Source organism: Pseudorca crassidens, chromosome X (genome assembly GCF_039906515.1).
Source record: "Pseudorca crassidens isolate mPseCra1 chromosome X, mPseCra1.hap1, whole genome shotgun sequence".
Lineage (NCBI taxonomy): Eukaryota > Metazoa > Chordata > Mammalia > Artiodactyla > Delphinidae > Pseudorca > Pseudorca crassidens.
Window position 1 is genome coordinate 15,515,833 of NC_090317.1, and position 24,748 is coordinate 15,540,580.

General features: G+C 39.4%; 1 pseudogene; it reads right to left on the reverse strand.

The window, feature by feature from the left end:
* Positions 1–24,748, reverse strand: part of LOC137217195 (transmembrane 9 superfamily member 2-like) — a 102,393-nt pseudogene that overhangs the window by 3,775 nt on the left and 73,870 nt on the right.

Consider the following 24,748-nt stretch of genomic DNA (forward strand, 5'->3'; position numbering starts at 1 on the left):
GCTGTGAATAAGACACACGCAGAAAAGATTTTCCTAAAGCTGGAATTAAAGCCATTGCACAGAGGAATAAAGAGAAAGTGTGTTTGGAGGAAAGGGTCTTGGGGACCTTGATTCTCCTCAGCCACATTTGATCCAGTATTCAGTAAGCACTTTCTCTGGGCCCAGCACTTGCCAGGTAATGTAAAGGATAGAAAAGGGGGCTCTGGTGGGGAACAATGTCAGTGGCCGCACAACATATCACTATTTATACAGAGGTCGCAGTCCGAGACTTGGAAAGGACCCCTAACCCCTTGTCTTTCTCGCTTCCATATCTTATCAGTCACCAAGACCTGCCAATTCGAACGTGGAATTTTTTTTGAAGTGAAAATATTTTATTTACATGCTTATTTAAATACTTCTTTTCCTCAACTAAATACTTACTGTGATAACAGAATACAATTGCTTGCCCCCTCTCGGTTGGTAACCTGTGAAATTTTTTGTTTTGGTGTTTACATACATAGGAAAACATCTTTATAACAAGTTTTAGAACTAAAGAGGAGACTGAGATTCAGTAACACTGCCACACCCATTAAAAGTGCCAGCGAATGGATGAAAATATTACCAGAATTCATATTAAACCACATTTTTTCACGTGCACGTTATTGTTAGGATTGGAAGAAAGTGGTGTTATTTACTGCAGAAACTCTTAATAGATACAATTTAATATAATGTATAAACATATGTTATACTCATTCTTGCATAATTGTATAATTTGTTATGAAAATAAAAATCAGAGATGGTAAATGTAGTTTTCACTGATTCCTTGATTGTTTATGTTTACTTTCCGAGCTCGATGCTCTATCATTTATAAATTAATGTTTTCTGTGATCTTTTCTCTAAAAATTTTATTATCACTTCCAGAACATAATTGGCATTGATTTTTTTTTTATGGGAATCTTCTGAATCCATCCCCTCCATCCATCTGTCCATCTCCGTAGCCATTGGGTCTTAAGTCACACTCTCTTCATCTCTCATCTAGAAAACTGTCTCCTAGCTTGTCTTCACTTCCAGTATCCCTCTCAAATCCATTCTCTGTCAGAGTGATTGTGATATTTCCAAAACACACGTTTGATTGCCAGGTCCCTACTTACAAACCTTTAATAGCTTCCCATAGCAAAAGTACTTAAACCCCGGAGGGTATCAGAAATCTTTTAAGCTGCTAAAAATACAGATCAGCAAGGATTCTGATTCAGGGGCTTTGGGATAGGCCCTGGGCATCAGATTTATTGGTTTTAGGTAGTTTTAAATAATTTCCACAAGTGAATGTAAGGCACACCCAAGTCTGAAAATGACGGCTATATATGATAAAAATTCCAACTCCTTAGTCTCAGCCCACAAGGCCCTCCAGGATCAGACCCTGGCCCGCCACTTTAGGCCTTCTTCCTGCCACTTGATGCCTTAAATTTTAAACTCCCCAACCCCAAATTACCTGAAGATCTCCGTGCTTTCACAAAACTCCAGGTTAACTCTATTAGGCTCCTTACCACGATGCGTGGAAATGATCTGTTTAGAGGTCTTCTCTCTCCAGATGATAGCCTTGAGGCTAGGGTGAAGTCTTACTCAATTTTGTACCCCCAGTGCATAGCATAGTGTTGGGCACATTGTAGGTGGACAACTAATGTCTCTTAAACTGAACTGTTTAAATTAACTGCTTAGCAATGTAAGCTCCATGAGGATAGGGATTTTGATCACTGCTAAAGCCCCAGCCTCTAGGGCAGTGCGTGACACACAGTAGGTGTTCACTATATTCTTCTTGAATGAATGAATGAATGATGAATAAATGGCAGGAACTTGGAGAGGGCATCATAGAGAATGTGCTATAAAGCTGGATTCAGAGGCATTTGAGGATGGGAGACAGCTATTCCAGATAGAGGGGAAAGTACCCATAAAGGCCTGAAACAACCCATAAAGGCCTGAAACAACCATAAAGGCCTGAAACAACTAAAACCCCGTCAGTTTTAAGGAACAGTGAGAACCATGGCAGAGGGGTTGGAACATTAAGGGTGAGTGATCAGAAAATTAAGGGAATATTAAAAAGAGCATATAGGAGAAAAGACCACAAAAGTAGGTGGGGGCCAGATAATGAATGATAAGTTAAGAACTTTGGATTTGATACCATAGGCAACTGGGAGCCAGCAAAGATTCATAAACCAGAGAGTGAGATGAACAAATTTGTTCATGACCAAGACAGTGACAATGACGATGATGACAATAATAATGATAATAGCTGATATTTACTAAATATTTATTATATGCCTGGCTCCAAGTTAAGTATTTCACCTGTGCGATCACTCTGAGATACGTGCTATTATTTTCTATAAAGAAATGGAGGCTCAGAGAAGTAAAGCGACTTGCCTTACAACACACAGCCAATAAGCAGTACAGCTGAGACTTAAAGTCAATTCTGCCTTGACTGTTCTAGGGTGGAGATAATCAATATGGGCTGAGATGACCAAGAACTGCTTTGTACAGAAAAATACCTCAAAGAATAAGCAGCAGTTGGACAGGAAATGCTTGAGGATGGGAGTAAGAAATCAACTCAGGTATGAGATGCCAGAGAACATAAAATACACAAAACAAGAATGCAGCTTTTGCTTACCTCTGGGGAAAAGGAATACTTCCCTTCCTTTGAAATTTTTTAGTATGATGCTCAAAACTAGAAGAATACTGGCTACCACAGGGCCCAGGTTTAGAATAGGTCTGTAACTACTTGTACTGGGAAAAATGATAAGACCCTGAGGTTTTCAATATCCTTGAGAATAGAGAACACTCTGTCCTGTTAATTCCTATAGCACCTGGCACTTTGGTCCATAAATATAAGCTGAAATCAAAATCAGCTGGAATTAAAGAAGTAATGGAATTATCCCAGAGATTACACTGGCCTTGACTCCCTCTATCCTAGAATAATGTGGAAAAATTGGAAGGATGTGCCTCTATTTTTTTTAAAGAAGGGCTGGAAGGGTTGAAGGGGCATGGAAAAGACTTGAGATAGTCTCTTTTCATCATCTATTCCTGAGGGCAATACTTCATTGCTTTACATGCACCTGTCTTCATTCTCCCAATTACAGGAAGTCCACCTGATCAAACAGAGGCCCACAGAGCAGATTCCGCAGGCATCCTTTGGTGGCTGGTTTAGCCCCACCTCAAAGAAAGTACCTCTTTCTTAAGGAGGACATAGAGAGTTGTGTTTAAGAGAATGAACTTTAGAGTCAGACCAACCTGGGTTTGAATGAATCACAGCTCCCACACTTACTAGCTGAGTGACCTTGAACAAGTCACTTAATCTCTCTGAGCCTCAGTTTCCTCATACATGCAATGGGAATAACATGACCTACACCTCATAATAATCAGACAATTAGGTGAAAATTAAGTGAGATAAATGTATGTTTCCATATTCCCTATTAGCACATTGCCAAGCCCATAAAAGAAGTAGTTTAGTAAATATTTGTTGGTTGGTTAACAATTAGCACTAATACATCTTTATCCCTTGTTGATCTTTTGGCCTTTAGAATTGAAATTTTTAATAAGACAGAGACAACTTGGTATATAATAAAGCACAAAAGACCCACTACAGCTAACATTTGTGTGTTAAGATAATTGGACTTTTCCTTCAATACAGTGTATTTCATCTTGCACTGTGTGAGAACATTCTGCACTTTAGTGATACAATATTATACGGTAGACACTCTCAAAATACATTGAACTTCACTCGCTTCTTTTAGTGAATAAAAATATATTCAAAGCATAGACAGTGAGAAAGCCAACAGAAAAGCACTCTGCACCCGGCTGATACTTCTTCTGGGTCCTAGAAACTCTTTGCATCACACTGGCTTCAATTACTGCACAGTGATTGGTGGCTCAGAGTCTCAGACTCTAAACATGTTCTCTTGAGATGAACAAAACTATATTTTGAAAATAGCATTAACTCCCAAGTAAAAGTGAGGTCCAAAAACAGTTCACTCTAGACCAGATTTCTTAACAGCAGTACTATTAACATTTTGGGCCAGATAATTCTTTGTTGTTCAGGGCTGGTCTGTGCATCATAAGATGTTTAACAGCATCCCTAGCCTCTACCCACTAGATGTCATTAGCATCCTCCCAGTCATGACAATCAAAAATGTCTCCAGGGCTTCCCTGGTGGCGCAGTGGTTGAGAGTCCGCCTGCCGATGCAGGGGACACGGGTTCGTGCCCCGGTCCGGGAAGATCCCACGTGCCACGGAGCGGCTGGGCCCGTGAGCCATGGCCACTGAGCCTGTGCGTCCGGAGCCTGTGCTCCGCAACGGGAGAGGCCACAACAGTGATAGGCCCACATACCGCAAAAAATGAAAGAAAAAAAAGTCTCCAGATATTGCTAAATGTCCTATACGGGACAAATTTGTCCCTGGTTAAGAACCACTGCTCAGGAATAAAAGACTGTGGCTGAATGCAAACATTTATATAAAATATTTAATTTACTACCCAATGGCAATGCAGCCAGGATTTATATTAAACCATAAACTCCATTATCATAATAGAACATAGCATTTAAACACAAGGAGAAGGAATCTTAAGTGTTAGATTATTGTGATCTTATGTCTGTTACATCAAACTAGAGATACATTATTTCGATTAATTTTCTTAAGACTTTAATGCATTTGTTGATATCGAAAACAAAACTTGATGCAAATAAAAAATCACTAACTATCCTCCAATCAAGATCAAATATCCATACGTGTGCCAACCACGAACATCCATTAGAGATCTGAGTAAAGTGATCAAATTAGAAGAGATCACAGCCTACTTGGTCATGCACAGACTTAGTTTCTTTAATAGCCAGTTTCTTAACAGCTGGTTAAACTAGTTATACTAAAACCAGTTAGGATTTTGGGCAAGTCACCGAACTTTAACTGAGATTTATCTTTGTCTCTACAATACAAGGTTTCCATCCTGGTACCCTCTGGTGACATTATTGGCATATTGTGGCTTATCCTTCTTCTTCCTGTTCTTTGAATCCTATTTCAAAATGTTATTTACACATCTGTTAGTGTGCTATGAACTGAAAATTGGGTAGAGGAACACCAGCCACAATGTACATCACTTCCTTTGCCTCAAAAAATGAGAGGAAGAAAACAATGGGGTGTCATTTTAGACATACTGAGTTAACAAAAAAGAAAACCACTTTTTCAGGGTTTTTTGGTTATTGTTTCTTTAAAAATAATATTCAATGCCAGCCAAGGCTGTAGAGAAACTGATACAATACTGCTGATGGCAAAAAAACATAAGGAGCCATAAAGATATTTACGCTTTTTGACCCTGTCATCCCATTACACAGACTATCCTAAGGAAATAATCCAAAATGGCGGGGATTCAACAGTGAGGAAACAGTTAAGTAATCTGCTCAATAGATTAAACAGCCATAAAAATGGCAAATATAAAGGATATGTAGAAACATACTCAATATTGAAAAGTGACAGCTATGAAGTCTTCTACTTCCATTGTGATGCCATGGATGAATTCAAGTACCAAAGAGAAATGTGGTGACCACAAGGAATGGCTTGGGATGAATGCGTGATTATCCTAAATGAGTGTGAAACTCTTCAGCATTTTTTACATGAGTGGATATTGCTAATTTTAAAGTTCTCATTTAAAAAAAATCACTCTCAGAAAGATTTGTCTACAGCAAGAAAGAGTAATCAGCAATTAAGAACTATACTTTTGTGTACATCTATATTCTTTATTTTTTTCATCTATATTCTTAAGACTAATTATTTAATTAAGGATGTCTTCCTCAAAAGTGAAACACCATGAACAGAGGCAATAAGCCTTGCTTCCTGCTGTGAACCTCAAAATGTAACAATGAAATGTAAAGAGATGCCATTTAAGAGTCTTATGCAGAGAGGGCTTCTTAAACAACAGTTCTAGAAAACTGACGTCAAAAGCACACTTCATGATTTTACTAATTTTTTTCCTGATATGAACAATAACCAGGATTTACTTTGGAGGTTTCTCCTACCCATGATTTAATTTAAAAATAGATATGGAGATCTTTTTTTCTCTCTCTCTCCCTCCATATGAAAAATAATTTGCTCTGATTCATGATGATGACATAGGAAGATCCTGAACTCACTTCCTCTCATAGACACACTAAATCTACAGCAATATATGGAACAAATTCCACTGAAAAAACCTGTCAGAGAGACCTCTTCACATGGGGCAAATGAGAGGGAAACCACATCGAAGAGGATAGGAAAGGCTGAGACACAATCTCACCATAAACCCCAAACCCGGCATGGTGACGCACATTCGGAAGGGAACTCAAGACCTGGAGCTTCTTTCTGAGGAGCAAAGCGTTCATACCCTATATGGAGCGCTCCACCCTTTAAGACTGGCACCTGTAAATAAACCCCCCAAACATTTGGTTTTGAAAAACAACAGGGCTCGCACCCATGAGACCCAAGGGGCTGATACAAACTGAGGTTTGGCTCTTAAGGGCCCACACACAGTCTCCAAAATATACAAACAGCTCATGCAGCTAAATATCAAAAAAAAACAACCCAGTCAAAAAGTGGGCAGAAGATCTAAATAGTCATTTCTCCAAAGAAGACATACAGATGGTTAAAAAGCACATGAAAAGATGCTCAACATCACTAATTATCAGAGAAATGCAAATCAAAACTACAAAGAAGAATCACATCACACCAGTCAGAATGATGATCATCAAAAAGTTTAGGGCTTCCCTGGTGGCACAGTGGTTGAGAGTTCGCCTGCTGATGCGGGGGACGTGGGTTCGTGCCCCGGTCCAGGAGGGTCCCACATGCTGCGGAGAGGCTGGGCCCGTGAGCCATGGCCACTGAGCCTGCGCGTCTGGAGCCTGTGCTCCGCGGCGGGGGAGGCCACAGCAGTGAGAGGCCCGCGTACCGCAAAAAAAAAAGTTTACAAACAAGAAATGCTGGAGAGGGTGTGGAGAAAAGGGAACCCACTTATGCTGCTTGTGGGAATGTAAACTGGTGCAGCCACTATGGAGAACAATATGGAGGTTCCTTAAAAAACTAAAAATAGAGCTACCGTATGATCCAGCAATCCCACTCCTGGGCATATATCCAGAGAAAACCATAATTTGAAAAGATACATATACCCCAATGCTCACTGCAGCACTATTTACGATAGCCAGGACATGGAAACAACCCAAGTGCCCATCAACAGATGAATGGATAAAGAAGATGTGGTACGTACATACAATGGAATATTACTCAGCCATAAAAAAGAATGAAATAATACCATTTGCAGCAACATGGAGGGACCTAGAGATTGTCATACTGAGGGAAGTAAGTCAGACACAGAAAGACAAATATATGATATCGCTTACATGTGAAATCTAAAAAAAAAGTGTACAAATAAACTTATCTACAAAACAGAAATGGAGTCACAGATGCAGAAAATAAACTTATGGTTACCAGGGGTAAGGGTGGGGAGGGATAAATTGGAAGATTGGGATTGACATATATACACTACTATATAAAATAGGTAACTAATAAGGACCTATTTTTTAGCACAGGGAACTCTACTCAATACTCTGTAATGGCCTATATGGGGAATAGAATCTAAAAAAAAAAACAGGATATATGTATATGTATAACTGATTCACTTTACTGTACAGCAGAAACTAACACAACATTGTAAATCAACTATACTCCACTAAAAATTTTTTTTAAAAAAAGGGGCCACACGCAGACTCACCGGCTCCAGGGCACAGAACAGAAGCAGCCTTTTGAAAGGCACCCAGACTTGATGTGAAAGACTCCTTTGCTAATTTGAAAGCATTGGTCTGAAGGGATGGGGCCTGCTGGGATATTCTCAGGGACAGAGGCTGGTGGGTACCATCTTCTGCTCTCCTTATGCCTACGTAAGCTAGCTGGTACCATCTTTTCTTCTTTTATTTTTTCCTTTCTTTGCAGCAGGTGTCATCCTTATGCTTCAGCCAGTGGGCACCATCTTCCTCCAAATCCCTCTGCCTTGCTAAAGCCAGCAGGTGCCATCTCCCTCACCTCTTATTTTATTTCCCATTCCCCTTTCTCTTCTTGGTTTCTTTTTCCTTTACTTTCATTTTTTCCCCTTTTTTTTCTGTGCGCGCCATCTGCGCACCTCCCCTTTGCCTTGCTCCAGTCAGTGGGTGCCCTCTGCGTGCTCTTCCCGGCCATACCCCAGAGTGCTGTATCTCCCAGAGCAGAGCTTCTACACACATCCGGCACCCCAGTTTTTACATATGGTGCCCTGATTTTTGCAGCTGCTGCCAGGGGACACCTCTGCATTGCCCGGCTCTGGCGGGCAGTGGGGCTTATGCTCACACGTCCAACAGGACTGTAACCAATGGAGAAAGAGTTCTTAAACAGCTACCACTCCCCGGGCCCAGCAAGAGGCAACAGACGCAGGGGCTCCTATTACCTTATCATCACAGCTTCAGCCTGAGGGGCAGGCTTCTAATTAAGCCCACATCTTAGGGCTGACTGTAAACCTTCCCTGAGACTTTGGAGGATGGGAACTCTTATATGAGTCTGGTGCCCCAGTTTTTACATTTAGTGCCCTGGTTTTTGCGGCTGCCTCCCAGGGATACCCCTTGATCGCCTGCCTCTGGTGGCCAGGAGGGCTGGTGTTCCTCGGTCCCATGGGCCAGAAACAACTGGAAAGACAGTCCTTGGCAACTACCACCCCCAGGGCACTACACAGACAGCAGACTGAAAGACCTCCACAGGCTTTTTGTGAAGGAGGCCTACTTGCTACTCCTAAATCTTCGGCCTTAGGGACAGGCGTTAGGTTTGGCACACGTCTGGAAGCTATGGAGCTGCTCTCAGGGAATGTACGCTGAGGAACATCACCTTTGCACTCTCCCTCTACCTTGCTACAGCTCACCAGTGCCTCCCAGAAAGGAGCTTATACACTCATCTGGAGCCCTGATTTTTGAGACTGCTGCCCGGCAGACATCTCCAGATCACCTGGTTCAGGGAGCCAGCGGGGTTTACACTTGCAGTTCCACAGAAGATATATGTCTATTCTTTTTTTTTGCGGTACGCGGGCCTCTCACTCTTGTGGCCTCTCCCGTTGTGGAGCACAGGCTCCGGACACGCAGGCTCCGGAAGCGCAGGCTCAGCGGCCATGGCTCACGGGCGCAGCCGCTTCGCGGCACGTGGTATCTTCCCAGACCGGGGCACGAACCCGTGTCACCTGCATCGGCAGGCTGACTCTCAACCACTGCGCCACCAGGGAAGCCCCTATGTCTATTCTTTAAAAGCTGCTGCCTGAGGGTCTGGCTTTCAATCAGTCTGAATCTCGGTGCTGACTGAGATCCTCCCCTTTGAGACACCGAAAGGTTTTGGCACACCCTCAACTACTAGGAGCTACTAAAAATGAAATAGGCTGATGGACCTAGAGACTGTCATACAGAGTGAAGTAAGTCAGAAAGAGAAAAACAAATATCGTATATTAACGCATATATGTGCAATCTGAAAAAACTGGTAGAGACCAGCAGTTCCCAACCTTTTTGGCACCAGGGACCGGTTTCGTGAAAGACAATTTTTCCACAGACCATGGTGGGGGGGACTGGGATACAGTGGTTCAGGAGGTGATGCGAGCGATGGGGAGCAGCAGAAGCTTTGCTCACTCACCCACCGCTCACCTCCTGCTGTGCAGCCCGGTTCCTAACAGGCCGCAGACCCCTGGTATAGACGATCTTATTTACAAAGCAGAAATAAAAGACACAGACTTAGAGAACAAACGTATGGATATGGTGGGGGGGATGAACTGGGAGATTGGGATTGACATATATACACTATTCATACTATGTATAAAGTAGATAACTAATGAGAACCTACTGTATAGCACAAGGAACTCTACTCAGTGCTCTGTGGTGACCTAAACAGGAAGGAAATCCAAAAAAGAGGGGATACATGTATATGTATAGCTGATTCACTTTGCTGTACAGTATAAACTAACACAATATTGTAAAGCAACTATACTCCAATAAAAATAAATAAATAAAATAGGCCACTTGGATAATCACAAAGGTTTGAGAGACAATCAAGAGCTAGGGCAGATTTCAACAGTGAGCTTCATCTCCTACACAAGGCCAACCCTTCAAGGCTGGGAGAGGTGGCTATTTCATCTAACGCACAGGAACCAACATAGTCAAGCAAAACAAAGAAACAGAGGACTATGTTCCAAACAAAAGAATAAGAGAAAACCTCAGGAAAAAAAAACATAAGGAAACAAAGTTAAGTAATTTACCTGATAAAGAATTCAAAGTAATGGTCATAAAGATGTTTACAGAACTCGGGAGAAAAATGGATGAATACAGTGAGAATTCCAACAAAGATGTATCAATAGAAAATATAAGAAAGTTTCAAACATAAACCACAGAGCTGAAAAATACAATAACTCAACTGAAAAATACACTATAGAGGTTCAATAGCAGACTAGATGAAACAGAAAAAAGGATCAGTAAACTCAAAGATAGGGCAGAGGAACTCACCTAATCAGAGCAAAAAAGAAAAAGAATGAAAAAAGTGAAGATAGCTTAAGGGACTTATGGGACACCATCAAGTGGACTAACATTTGCATTATAGGAGTTCCAAAAGGAGAAGAGAGAGAGAAAGGGGCAGAAAAATTATTTGAAGAAATAATGGCTGGAAACTTCCCTAACCTGGGGAAAGAAACAGATGTCCAGATCCAGGAAGCCCAGAGTTGCAAATAAAATGAACCCAAAGAGACCCACTGAGACACATTACAATTAAAATGTCAAAAGTTAAAGACAAGGGGAGAATCTTAAAAGCAGCAAGAGAAAAACAACTTGTTATGAACCCCCATAATACTACCTGTAGATTTTTCAGCAGAAACTTTGCAGGCCAGAAGGGAGTGACAATATATTCAAAATGATGAAAGAAAAAAAATCCAAACAAGAATACTTTACTTGGCAAAGTTATCATTCAGAATTGAATGAGAGATAAAATGTTTTCCGGGGTGGGGGTAGATAAACTGGGAGAATAGGATTGACATATATACAGTACTACATAAAATAGATAACTAATGGGGACCTACTGTATAGCACAGGGAACTCTACTCAATACTCTGTAACGGCCTATATGGGAAAAGAATCTAAAAAGGAGTGGATATATGTATATGTATAACCGATTCACTTTTCTATACAGCAGAAACTAATACAACATTGTAAATCAATTATCATCCAATAAAAATTAATTCAAAAACAAAAGGTTTCCAGACAATCAAAAGCTAAAGTAGTTCATCACCACTAAACTGGCCTTACAAGAAATGTTAAAGGGACTCCTTTATGCTGAAAAGAAAGGGCACAAATTAGTAACAAGACAACTTATGAAAGTATAAATCTCACTGGTAAAGGTAAATATATATTAGTAAAGGTAGTGGATTCATCACTTATAAAGCTAGTAGGAAGGTGAAGGGGCAGGAAAATTTTTTAATTATTAAAAAATTTAAAAACCTAATATAAAGGTTAAAGACAAAAGTAGTAAAAATAAGTTAGGTGATACACATAATAAAAAGATGTAAAATGTGACATCAAAGACATAAAATATAGAAGGAGAGTAAAAATGTAGAGCTTTAGAATGCTTTCAAACTTAGGTTCTTATCAACTTAAAATAGACTCTCATAAGTTGTTATTGGGTTGGCCAAAAAGTTCCTTTGGTTTTTAAGTAAAAATAAAAACCACATTTTTCATTTTCACCAAGAACTTTATTGAACAATGTATTCACTGTTTTGTTCCACTACATTCTGCCATTTTTCAGGCAACTTCATAATTCCATCTTCCCAAAACTTTTTATCTTTTTGAGCAAAGAACTGTTCCAGGTGCCTTTTACAGTCTTCCAGGGAATTGAAATTTTTCCATTAAGAGAATTTTGTAACGACCGAAATAAATGGAAATCCAAAGGTGCAATGTCTGGTGAATATGGTGGATGAATCAGAACTTCCCAGCCAAGCTGGAACAGTTGTTGCCTGGTCATCAAAGAAACATGCGGTCTTGCATTATCCTGATGGAAGATTATGTGTTTTCTTTTGACTAATTCCGGACGCTTTTCGTTGAGTGCTGCTTTCAGTTGGTCTAGTTGGGAGCAGTACTTGTTGGAATTAATCGTTTGGTTTTCCGGAAGGAGCTCATAATAGAGGACTCCCTTCCAATCCCACCATATACACACCATCACCTTCTTTGGATGAAGACTGGCCTTTGGTGTGGTTGGTGGTGGTTCATTTCGCTTGCCCCATGATCTCTTCCGTTCCACATTAGTGTACAGTACCCACTTTTCATCACCCATCACAATTTGTTTTAAAAAATGGAACATTTTCATTACTTTTAAGTAGAGAATCGCATGCAGAAATACGGTCAAGAAAGTTTTTTTCACTTAACATGTGTGGAACCCAGACATCAAAGCGATTCACATAACCAAGCTGGTGCAAATGATTTTCAACGCTTGATTTGGATATTTTGAGTATGTCAGCTATCTCCCGCATGGTATAACGCTTATTTTTCTTAATTAATGTCTCGATTTGATCACTATCAACTTCAACTGGTCTACCTGACCATGGAGCATCATCCAGCGAGAAATCTCCAGCAAGAAACTTCACAAACCACTTTTTTTTTTCCACAAACCACTTTTGACACGTCCAATCATTCACAGCACCTTCGCCATACACTGCACAAATCTTTCTTTGTGTTTCAGTTGCGTTTTTAGCTTTCTTGAAATAATAAAGCATAATATGCTGAAAATGTTGCTTTTTTTCTTCCATCTTCCATATTAAAATGGCTACAAAAAAATCAGGTTTTTTTACTATTTATTTATTTATTTTTGGCGGTGTCAGGTCTTAGTTGCAGCATGCAGGATCTTCGTTGTAGCTCATGGGCTTCTCTCTAGTTGTGTTGCATGGGCTCCAGAGCACGTGGGCTCTGTAGTTGCAGCATGCAGGCTCTCTAGTTGTGGCTCACGTGCTCAGTAGTTGCAGCATGCGGGCTTAGTTGTCCTGCAGCATGTGGGATCTTAGTTCCCCAACCAGGGATTGAACCTGCGTCCCCTGCATTGGAAGGCGGATTCTAAACCACTGGACCACTAGGGAAGTCCCCCAAAATGCAATTTTGATAAGTTTTTTTTTTAAATGCACGCTGATATGACAGCTGTCCCAATACAGTCTAACAAAACTGTTTCGAATGAAGTTAAAGACAGCTAAGCGCTACTAGAGCCATCTTATGGAAAAAACCGAACGAACTTTTTGGCCAATCCAATATATATAGGCCTCATGGTAGCCGCAAAGCAAAAACCTACAGAGATATACAAAAGATAATGAGAAAGGAATCTAAGCATACCACTAAAGAAAGTCATCAAACCACAGAGGAAGAGACAAGAGAAGAAGAAAGGGACAGAGGAACTAAAAAACAGCCAGGAAACAAATAACAAAATGGCAATAAGGACATACCTATCAATAATTAAATGTAAATAGACTAAATTCTCCAATCAAAACACATACAGTGGCTGGGATGGATAAAAAACAAGACCCATCTATATGCTGCCTATAAGAAACTCACTTCAGACATAAGGACACACAGACTGAAAGTGAAGGGAATAAAAAAAAAAAAAGATATTCCATGCAAATGGAAACCAAAAGAAAGCTGGGGTAGCTAAATTTACACAAAATAGATTTTAAAAAGAAGACTGTAATAAGCTAATAAGGGCATTACATAATGATAACGGGTACAGAGGATACGTATCTCAACATAATAAAGTCCACGTATGACAAACCCATAGCTAACATCATACTCAAAGGTGAAAAGTGAAAAGCTTTTCCTCTAAGATCAGGAACAAGCCAAGGATGCCCACACTCACCACTTTTATTTAATAGAGTATTGAAAGTCCTAAGCAGAACAATTAGGCAAGAAAAAGAATAAAAGGTATCCAATTTAGAAAGGAGGAAGTAAAACTGTCACTATCTACAGATGACATGATATTATGTATAGAAAACTCTAAAGACTCCACCAAAGAACTATTAGAACTAATAAATGAACTCAGTGAAGTTTCAGGATACAAAATCAACGTACAGAAATTTGTTGCATTTCTATACACTAACAATGAACTATCAGAAAGAGAAATTAAGAAAACAATCCCATTTACAATTGATCAAAAAGAATGAAATACCTAAGAATAAATTTAACCGAGAAACTGAAAGACCTCTACACTTAAAACTGTAAGATGTTAATGAAAGATTGAAGAAAACACAAATAAATGGAAAGATATTCCATGCTCATGGATTGTAAGAATTAATATTGTAAAAATGTCTACACTACCCAAAGGAATCTACAGATTCAATGCAATCCCTATCAAAAGTCCAGTGGTGGATTTCCCTGGTGGTCCAGTGGTTAACACTCTGTGCTTCCAATGCAGGGGGCGCAGGTTTGAATCCTGGTCAGGGAACTAAGATCCCACATGCTGCACAGCATGGTCAAAAAATAATAATAATAAAATAAAAGTCCAGTGGTAATTTCACAGAAATAGAACAAACAATCCTAAAATTTGTATGGAACCACAAAAGATCCCAAATAGCCAAAGCAATGTTGAGAAACAAGAACAAAGCTGGAGGTATCAATCCCTTCATTTCAAACTATATCACAAAGCTATAGTCATCAAAACCGTATGGTATTGGCATAAAAACAAATACATAGGGCTTCCCTGGTGGCACAGTGGTTGAGAGTCCACCTGCTGATGCACGGGACACAGGTTCGTGCCCCAGTCCAGGAGGATCCCACATGCTGTGGAGCAGCTAGGCCCGTGAGCCATGGCCGCTGAGCCTGCACATCTGGAGCCTGTGCTCCGCAACAGGAGAGGCCACAGCAGTGAGAGGCCTGTGTACCGAAAAAAAAAAAAAAAAAAAAAAAAACGTAACTCAATGGAACAAAACAGAAAGCCCAGAAATAAGCCCACACATATATGGTCAACTAATTTATGACAAAGGAGCCAATAATATACAATGGAGAAAGGATAGTCTTTTCATAAATGGTGTTAGGAAAACAGGACAGTCACACGCAAATGAATGAAACTGGACACAAAAATTAACTTAAAGTAGATTAAAGACCTGAATGTAAGACCCGAAACCATAAAGCTCCTAAAAGTAAATATAGGAGGTAAGCTCCTTGACATCAGTCTTGGTGATGATTTTTTTGGACTTCACACCAAAAGCAAAGGCAACAAAAGCAAAAATCAACAAGTGGGACTACATCAAACTAAAAAGTTTCTGTACAGAAAAGGAAACCATCCACAAAAATGAAAAGACAGCCTACTGAACGGGAGAAAATACTTGCATATCATATATCTGATAAGGGGTAATATCCAAAATCTATTTTTAAAAAAACTCATCCAACTCAATAGCAATAAACCCCCCAAAAAAATCCAATTAAAAATGTGTAGAGTGGGACTTCCCTGCCGGTCCAGTGGTTAAGACTTTGCCTACCAATGCAGGGGGTGAGGGTTCAATTCCTGGTCGGGGAGCTAGGATCCCACATGCCTTGCAGCCAACAAACCAAAACATAAAACAAAAGCAATATTGTAACAAATTCAACAAAGACTTTTTTAAAAAAATGGTCTACATCACAAAAAAATTATAAAAAAAATTTTTTTAAATGGGCAGAGTATCTGAACAGACATTTTTCCAGAGAAGACAAAACATACAGAAGGCCAACAGGCACATGAAAAGATGTTCAATGTCATTAATCATCAGGGAAATGCAAATCAAAACCACAATGAGATATCACCTCACACATGTCAGAATGGCTATCATCAAAAAGATAACAAATAACAAGTGTTGGTGAGGGTGTGGAGAAAAGGGAACCTTTATACACTGTTGGTGGGAATGTAAATTGGTGCAGCCACTGTAGAAATCAGTATGGAGATTCCTGAAAAAAATGAAAATAGATCCACCACATGATCCAACAATTCCACTCCTGGGTATTTATCCGAAGAAAACAAAAACACTAATTCAAGATATATGAACCCCTATGTTCACTGAAGCATCATTTACAGTAGCCAAGATATGGAAGCAACCTAAGTGCTCATCAATAGATGAATGGATAAATAAGATGTGGTATATGTTTGTGTGTGTGTGTGTATATATATATATATATATATATATATGTATATTATATATATAATTCAGCCATAAAAAAAGCATTAAATCTTGTCATTTGGCCATTTGGGACAACATGGATGGATCTAGAGGTATTATGCTAAGTGAAATAAGTCAGACAGAGAAAAACAAATACTGTATGATTTCACTTGTATGTGGAATCTAAAAAATGGAACAATTGAACAAACGTAACAAAATAGAAACACACATAGATACAGAGAACAAACAGGTGGTTGCCGGGGTGGAGGGGTAGGTGGAGGAGTGAAATAGGTGAGGGAGATTAAGAGATACAAAATTCCAGTTACAAAATAAATAAGTCATGGGATTAAATGTACAGTGTGGGGAATATAGTCAATGATTATGCAAATCTTTGTATGGTGACAGATGGTAACTAGACTTATCATGGTGATCATTTTGAAATGGATAGAAATATCAAATCACTATGCTGTGTACCAGGAACTAACACCGTGCTGTAGGTCAATTATACTTCAACAAACAAACAAACAAACTCATAGAAAAAGAGATCAGATTTGTAGTTACCAGATGTGAGGGGTGGGTGAAGAGGAATTGGATGAAGGCAGTCAAAAGGTACAAACTTTCAGTTATCAGATAAATAAGCATTAGTGTTGTAATGTACAATGATAAATATAATTAACACTGCTGTACGTTATATACGAAAGTTGCTGAAAGTAAATTTCAGCAGAAGAAAAAAAATTCTTTCTATTTCTTCAATTTTGTAACTATATGAGATGATGGATAGTCACTAAATTTACTGTGATCATCATTTCATGACTATGTAAGTCAAATCATTATGCTGTACACTTTAAACTTATACAGTGCTGTATGTCAACTATATCTCAATAAAAATCTCAGAAAAACTGGAAAGGAAAAAAAATGTACACCCTCCAGAAAGATTTTAGGGCTGTTACGATAGATGTAAGCATTTTATTACAAAAAAATGGGCAGAGGATCTGAACAGACGTTTCTCCAAAGAAGACATACAGAAGGCCAAGAGGTACATGAAAAGATGCTCAACATCACTAGTTATTAGAGAAATACAAATCAAACCCACAGTGAGGTGTCACCTCACACCGGTCAGAATGGCTATTATCAAAAACACAAGAAATAAAAAGTGTTGGCGAGGATGTGGAGAAAAGGGGACCCTGTGCACTGTTGGTGGGAATGTAAATTGGTGCAGCCACTATAGAAAATGGTATGGAGGTTCCTCAAAAAATTAAAAATAGAACTACTGTAAGATCCAGCAATTCCAGTCTTGGGTATTTATCCAAAGAAAATGAAAACACTAACTCAAAAAGATACATGTACCCCATGTTCACTGCAGCATTATTTACAAGAGCCAAGATATGAAAACAACCTAAGTGTCCACTGATGGATAAATGGATAAAGAAAATGTGGTATATGTATACAATGGAATATTATTCAGCCATAAAAAAGAATGTAATCCTGCTTTTTGTGACAACATGGATGGGCTTTGAGGGCATTATGCTAAGTGAAATAAGTCAGACAGAGAAAAACAAATACCGCATGCTCTCACTTACATGTGGGATCTTAGTAAAAAATAACAAAACCAACCAAGCTCATAGATACAAAGAACAAATTGATGGTTTCCAGAGGCTGGAGGGTGGGGAGAGGATGTGGGCAAAATGGGTGAAGGGGGTCAAAAGGTACAAACTTCCAGTTATAAATAAGTCATGGGGATGTAATGTACAGCATAGTGACTATAATTAATAATACTGTACTGCATGTTTGAAAGTTGCTAAGAGAATAAACCTTAAAAGTTCTCATCTACTCCAAAAATTTTGTAACTGTGTATGATGACAGATGTTAACTAGACTTACTGTGGTGATCATTTTGCAATATATACAAATATCAAATCATTATGTTGTACACCAAAAACGAATACAATGTTGTATGTCAGTTATGCTTCAATCTAAACATTTTTTTAATTTAAAATAAAATAAAATAGATAGGGAAACATTATACCATAATGGTATCTCCTCTATTTCATGCTCTATGTAATTCAAGAAGAACCATGTGCTTAGCACTATGAAAGATATAAAATAGGCATACGATGTGGTCCCTGTTCTCAAGGAGATTCCAAGTTAGGTGGGGAGACATGCTAAAAAAGTCAGGAGGAGGGCTTCCCTGGTGGCGCAGTGGTTAAGAATCTGCCTGCCAATGCAGGGGACACGGGTTCAAGCCCTGGTCCGGGAAGATCCCACATGCCGTGGAGCAAATAAGCCCATGTGCCACAACTACTGAGCCTGCGCTCTAGAGCCCGCGAGCCACAACTACTGAAGCCCGTGCACCTAGAGCCTGTGCTCTGCAACAAGAGATGCCACTGCAATGAGAAGCCCGCGTGCCACAACGAAGAGTAGCCCCCGCTCGCTGCAACTAGGGAAAGCCCGTGCGCAGCAACGAAGACCCAATGCAGCCAAAAATAAATAAATAAATTTTTAAAATATATATTAAAAAAAAAGGTCAGGAGGAGACACGCCTAAACTCAGTAAATGGTTCAGTTTAAGAGGTTTAGAAAATACGCTGAGTAGGCAGAACAGGAGCCCAAACACCAAGGTAAGTTTAGACCTTGATAGAGAAGTATGGCAGTATTAAGGCCTTCAAATAAGAAGAGTGATATTATTACATTAGTTCCCTATTTAAACCCCCTCAACTTCCCATCATTCCTACAATAAAATCTAAATTCCCTAGTACAGTAGAGTTTTTAAGACCCTGGTAAGATCTGCTAGCTCCTTATGTCTCTAATCACTATTGCCACCTAGTGCCACCTTCCTTCTCTTGCCATCTTGAACTTCTCTGTGTTCTTTGAAGATGTCATACTCCTTCTCACTTTAGGACTTTTGAACATGCTGTCACCTCTGTTTGAAACACTTGATTTTCCACCTCTTCTTCAATATCATTTCTTTCACAAAGCTCATCAAACCCATAATTCCTTCTTTGTCCCCCATCCATTAAAATATAAGATCCACAAAAGCAGGGGACCTTACCTGTCTTCTTCACCACTACGTCCCCAGCACCTAGTGCAGGGTCTAGTGCAGTGTAAAACAGAATAAGAAGCTTCTGAAGAAGAATAAATAGGGGAGTTGTAATTAATTATAAAGCATGGAAGGGCTATGTTAAGAATTCCTGCAAAATAAGCCAAGGAGATGAGAGATTAGACATGATGGTCAAAGGAAGAGAGAAATTAAGATGAGTCAGTTGGGGGGAAAGGAAGTGCTACATTCACTTTCTGGGGCATGTCGAGTTGGCAGTACCAATGCGACATGCAAATGTTCAGAATATAATTGGAGAGAGGTTATGACTAGAGTTACAGATTTGGGAGCTGTCAGCACTGAGGAGATAAGTGAAGCCCTGGGACTAAATAAGCTCTAAAAGGGAGAGTGTAGAAAGAAAGGACTGAAATGCTGAAAGCTGAACCCTTGATAAACGCTAGAGTTAGGTGACAGGAAGAGGGAGGAAAACAAAAGAATTCACAGCGTGGTACAAGAAGAAGAATGCCAATCATGCTGGGAGAATTTCACAGAATAGGTGTTGAGTAGTGTTTAGCTAAGAAGCCAAGGAGGATGAAGACCAGGGAAAGGCCTTAGATTTGGCAAGAGACCACTGAGAGCCTTGGAGAGTCACATATTAGTGACAGAAGCAATTCAAGTGGTGGAGCCAACCAAAGGGCACAGATTTTTGTCAGCAATGTGACCATTTAGGATGACATCTAACTTCTGAAAGAAGCTGTTGTAATATAAGACTCCCAGAAAAAGGCAGCCTGAGTCAAAGTGTTAGGTAATGAAGAAAAGAAAACATAATCCATCTAACTGCACATTACACAAATAGAAAAGCCAGTAACTCACAAGGGGAGAAACCCAAAACAGAACACGCGAGGGGCAGAGACAACACGTACGCACAGCGATACGGATGAAATTCACAAACAATCTTGAGAAAAAGAAACCAGACCCCAGTGAAGCCAGACTTAAAATAGTAGATCTCGTATGATTCCATTTACCTACAGATCAAAAACAGGCCAAATTAACCGATGCTGTTAAAAGTCAGGATAGTGGTTGCTTTTGGGGAAAGGTGAATGGAAAGAGGCCCGACAGTGGCTTTGGGCGTGCAGATCACGTACTGTTTATTAACGTGGGTGTCAGTTACAGATTGTGCTCACTGCTCTACACTTATGATGTGTGCACTTTTCTGCAGGCATATTTCAGTAAAAAGCTTAAAAACCTCAAAAACAAACATGAGGAGGCTGGTAGACTAGAATGGTGAGACACTCTCAAGCCTTCGGTTTTAAATAGAACTTTTTTAGTTCCCCAACCAGGGATCAAACCCGGGCCCCGTGCAATGGAAGTGGAAGAGCGGAGTCCCAACAACTGGACCGCCAGGGAGGTCCCTAAATAGAACTTCTGGTGGCTGAGAGATGAGAGAAGGTCTGTCCAGTCTTCTCTTTACTGAGGAGTTGAGAACAGCAGTATACGAAAAGCACAGAAAGAAGCCACCAACCAAGATGCCCAGTTTCTCAGATAATGTCTACATGTGTCTTAAGGCTTTGATTTCTGACAAACTTCCATTGTTAATTTTTCCATATTTGTTGAGGCTGAGAGTTAAAATCGGAGAAAAATATTTGAAATGTTCCAAACTTATCTACAAAAGTGGTATGACTTGAGCTAAAACCAGAACTTAAAAGTGAGGCAGGTAGAGGTGGACCGCTGCTTCCCTTGGGTTAGAAAGGGAGTACAGCTCTCCATCTTCATTATTTCTCCAACTGGATCATCTTAGAAATCATGCCATTGTTTCACCTGCTTCAACTATTAATTTAAACAAAAGTTTCCATCACAGCGGAACCCAAATAACAATCCCAAATGAGTAATCCTGAGAAGTATACATCTTGTTCCTCACCTATAATTGCTTATATTGACTTAATCTAATTTTACTCATTTAAAAGTTATTCAAGTCGGTTAATTTTTTATGCTTGGGAGCTAGTCAAAGGTGATTACACATAACCCTTACTGTGCTTTGGAACACATCCCTACTGTTTAAAAACATTCACAAGAGACAGTCTTACAGCTAAGTACATAAGGTCCCTCCAGCTCCCCGGGCTTTGCAATCTTTTATCTCCAAAGCATAAAAATGAACATGATGACTTTGATCCCTCTTCCTTCCATTAATTGTTAATTGATGCTTATTATATTATGGCTATCGCCAAGTCTTTTTAGAGAATCTGAAATACACAAAGTAATTCTGTGCTTACCTGTGAAAAGGAAGAAAATCAAGACCATGATCATCGTGTACCCAAAGTACAAAATGGTGTTTGCAATGCCCGTGATTTGAAGTTTGGTAAAGAAGTAATAAACTGCATACAAAAGAAGGTAAACAGCTGTAAAACTGCTGGTAAAAAAGGCTCTCCACCACCAATGATAATCCTGCAAAAAGAGGTAGAAAAAACAAATTTTTAGATGAAATTCTAACTATCCATGGGTTAGCAATTATTGTAATAACAAGAAACATAAAATAGGCTCTGTAGGATTATGGATTAAAAGAAATAAAGGGGGAAGTTTTATAAGAAATTTAATATAATATGTACTGTCTGACTAATGTACATCCTGCTTGGGGAGCCCTAACAATGATAAACTCTTGGTTTCCAGGGGGACAATGTGTGCCCTCGGGGACTGTACTTCTAATGTGTGCATCCTTTCTCTGCAGATGCTGCCTCGGCCCTGGAAGGCTTTCAGGTCAGCTTCAATTTACTGGCCAGAGTTGTGCTGGGCCTGAATTGATGCCTCAGGCCAGGTAAAAAAAGGTGAGTATAGAAATTTAAGATAGACCTTTTTTTACCATTTCAGTTTTATTGGGATTTTTATTGAGATATAACTGACATACAACACTATCTAAGTTTAAGTTATACAGCATAATGATTTGACTTACATACATCATGAAATGATTTTCACAGTAAATTTAGTGAGCACCCATCATCTCATACAGATACAAAATTAAAGAAACAGAAAAAAATGTTTTCCTTGTGATGAGAATTTAGGATTTACTGTCTCAACAACTTTCATATATAACATACAACAGTGTTAATTGTATTTATCATGTTGTACATTACATCCCTAGTACTTATTTATCTGATAACTGCAAGTTTGTACCTTTTGACCACCTTCATCCAATTCTCCCTCCCCCCAACCCCTGGCTCTGGTCAACACAAACCTGATCTCTTTTTCTATAAGTCTGTTTGTTTCTCTAAGACAGACTTTATGGTTAATAGGATTTGTTTTAACTGGCTAAATTCAGGACCCATGGAGGCATGACTGAGGTCAATAATCAGGTTAGTCTCATCCTGTCCCATGGGCCCTTCCTGATAGTAATTTTACCATAAAGGCACTGTGGTCAAGGGCCAAGGGGATAAAGTGTGCAGAAAAGAGTTAACATAGCAGGTCTGAGGTTGCTATCTTTGGAAGGGTCTGCTTACAAGGTTGACTCTTGGCTTATATCTGGGAATTTGGCATTTAATCATTCCCTGACTGATGAGACTGGTTTGCTCTATCTAGAGTGTACCTAGAGTGTACAAACAATGTGATTTATGGTGAACACTTGCTTTCCTTTTCAGAGTCTGGAATTTTGGGAGTTGCTAGGCAGAGGGTGCCTATGTGACTAGCTCCCAATAAAAACCTTGGATGCTGAGTCTCTAATGGGCTTCCCTGGGCAGACATGTTGCACATATATTCCTGCATTTTTTTACTGCTGGAGAAAGGAGCATGCTTGGTGTGTCCTCTCATGAGAGAGAGAAAGCATAGGAAGACTGCACATGGATTTTTTTCCAGGTTCCACCTGTGTCTTTTCCCCTTGCTGATCCTGTTGTGTATCCTTTTGCTGTAACAAACCCTAGCCAAGAAGACATCTATACCCTGAGTCCCATGAGTCCTTCTAGTGAGTCACCAAACATGTGGGTGGTCTTGGGGGCCCCCAAAACATTTTCTAAGGAATAAAAATATACACATTATATGCCTATCAATGTATGTTTCATTAATGACTGTTGCAGATTTTCTATGACAAAATGTACCACAGAATGAATGAGTAGCTAAGTATAATATATACATAATTATATATTTTTTACCTTTATTCTTATAGCTCAAGAAAAAAATGCTCTAAGACATCATGTATATAATAATCATTCCCTAAACTCTCTTGTCACCTTTAGAGCGTCACATTAAACTACCAAAATAAGAGGGATTTAGGGGATTTAAGAAAACATGTTCAGGGACTTCCCTGGTGGCACAGGGGTTAAGAATCCACCTGCCAATGCAGGGGACATGGGTTCGAGTCCTGTTCCAGGAAGATCCCACATGCCACGGAGCAACTAAGCCTGTGCGCCACAACTACTGAGCCCGTGCTCTAGAGCCAGCAAGCCACAACTACTGAGCCTGTGCTCTAGAAACCGTGAACCACAACTACTGAGCCCACGTGCCACAACTACTGAAGCCCGCGTACCTAGGGCCCGTGCTCTGCAACGAGAAGCCACCGCCATGAGAAGCCCGCACATCACAACAAAGAGTAGCCTCCACTCGCCGCAACTAGAGAAAGGCCGTGCACAGCAACGAAGACCCAACACAGCCAAAAATAAATAAATTAATTAATTAACTTAAAAAAAAAAAGAAAACATGTTCACCACCAGCTTAGTTATCCAAAATGACATCAGGAAAAAATTGGGGATGGCATGGGGTAAAAAGAATTATTTATGCCCATGGTAACCAAAAGGCAATGAAATGAAAGAGAAAGGGCCTTTAGCAGCAATCTCAAACCCATAAAATGCAATCCTGGCCTAAGCTGCAAGAAAATTTTAATTGTTAAAAAGAAAACATCATCGAACCAGATCTTTTATATGTCTAAACTATCAAATCAGTTCCCTATATTTTTCTATGTTAACTGAATATTACGCAGCAATTATAGTAACTAGCCAGAGAGAAATTGCTTTCTGTTGAAAATTTTCCATCAAAGTAGCATTAACTTGATAGATGCATTAAAATTAAAATGTGTCATTAGAAAAACACAATATAAAAGTGATCCCAAGTTATAGAAACCATGCAGTTAACATTTATTTCAATTCCTTTCTCAACACAGACCTCTAATTCCAGTAATGCAAGTTTAGAAAGCTTCAGATACATTTGTTTCCTATGTCTTTACCTCAGTATACAAATGAAAATAACACAGCAAAACGGTAGCTTCTGAACAAATAATCAGGAGAATTATAAAGACTAAGAAAAGGAAGCCAAACATGAAGTACATCTGATGAGACCTGAAAAGAAAAATGACAGCTTTAAAATAATCTTTAACTTAACAATACACACAAAAAGATCCGTCCAACTCTATACAGTAAACTGTCACACAATTTTCTCACCTTGGGCTTTTCATTCCAAACCTTCATCTATCCATGCAGTATCATCAAATCCATGTAGTATCCATGTAGTATCGAGTATATATATATATATATATATATATATATATATATATATATAT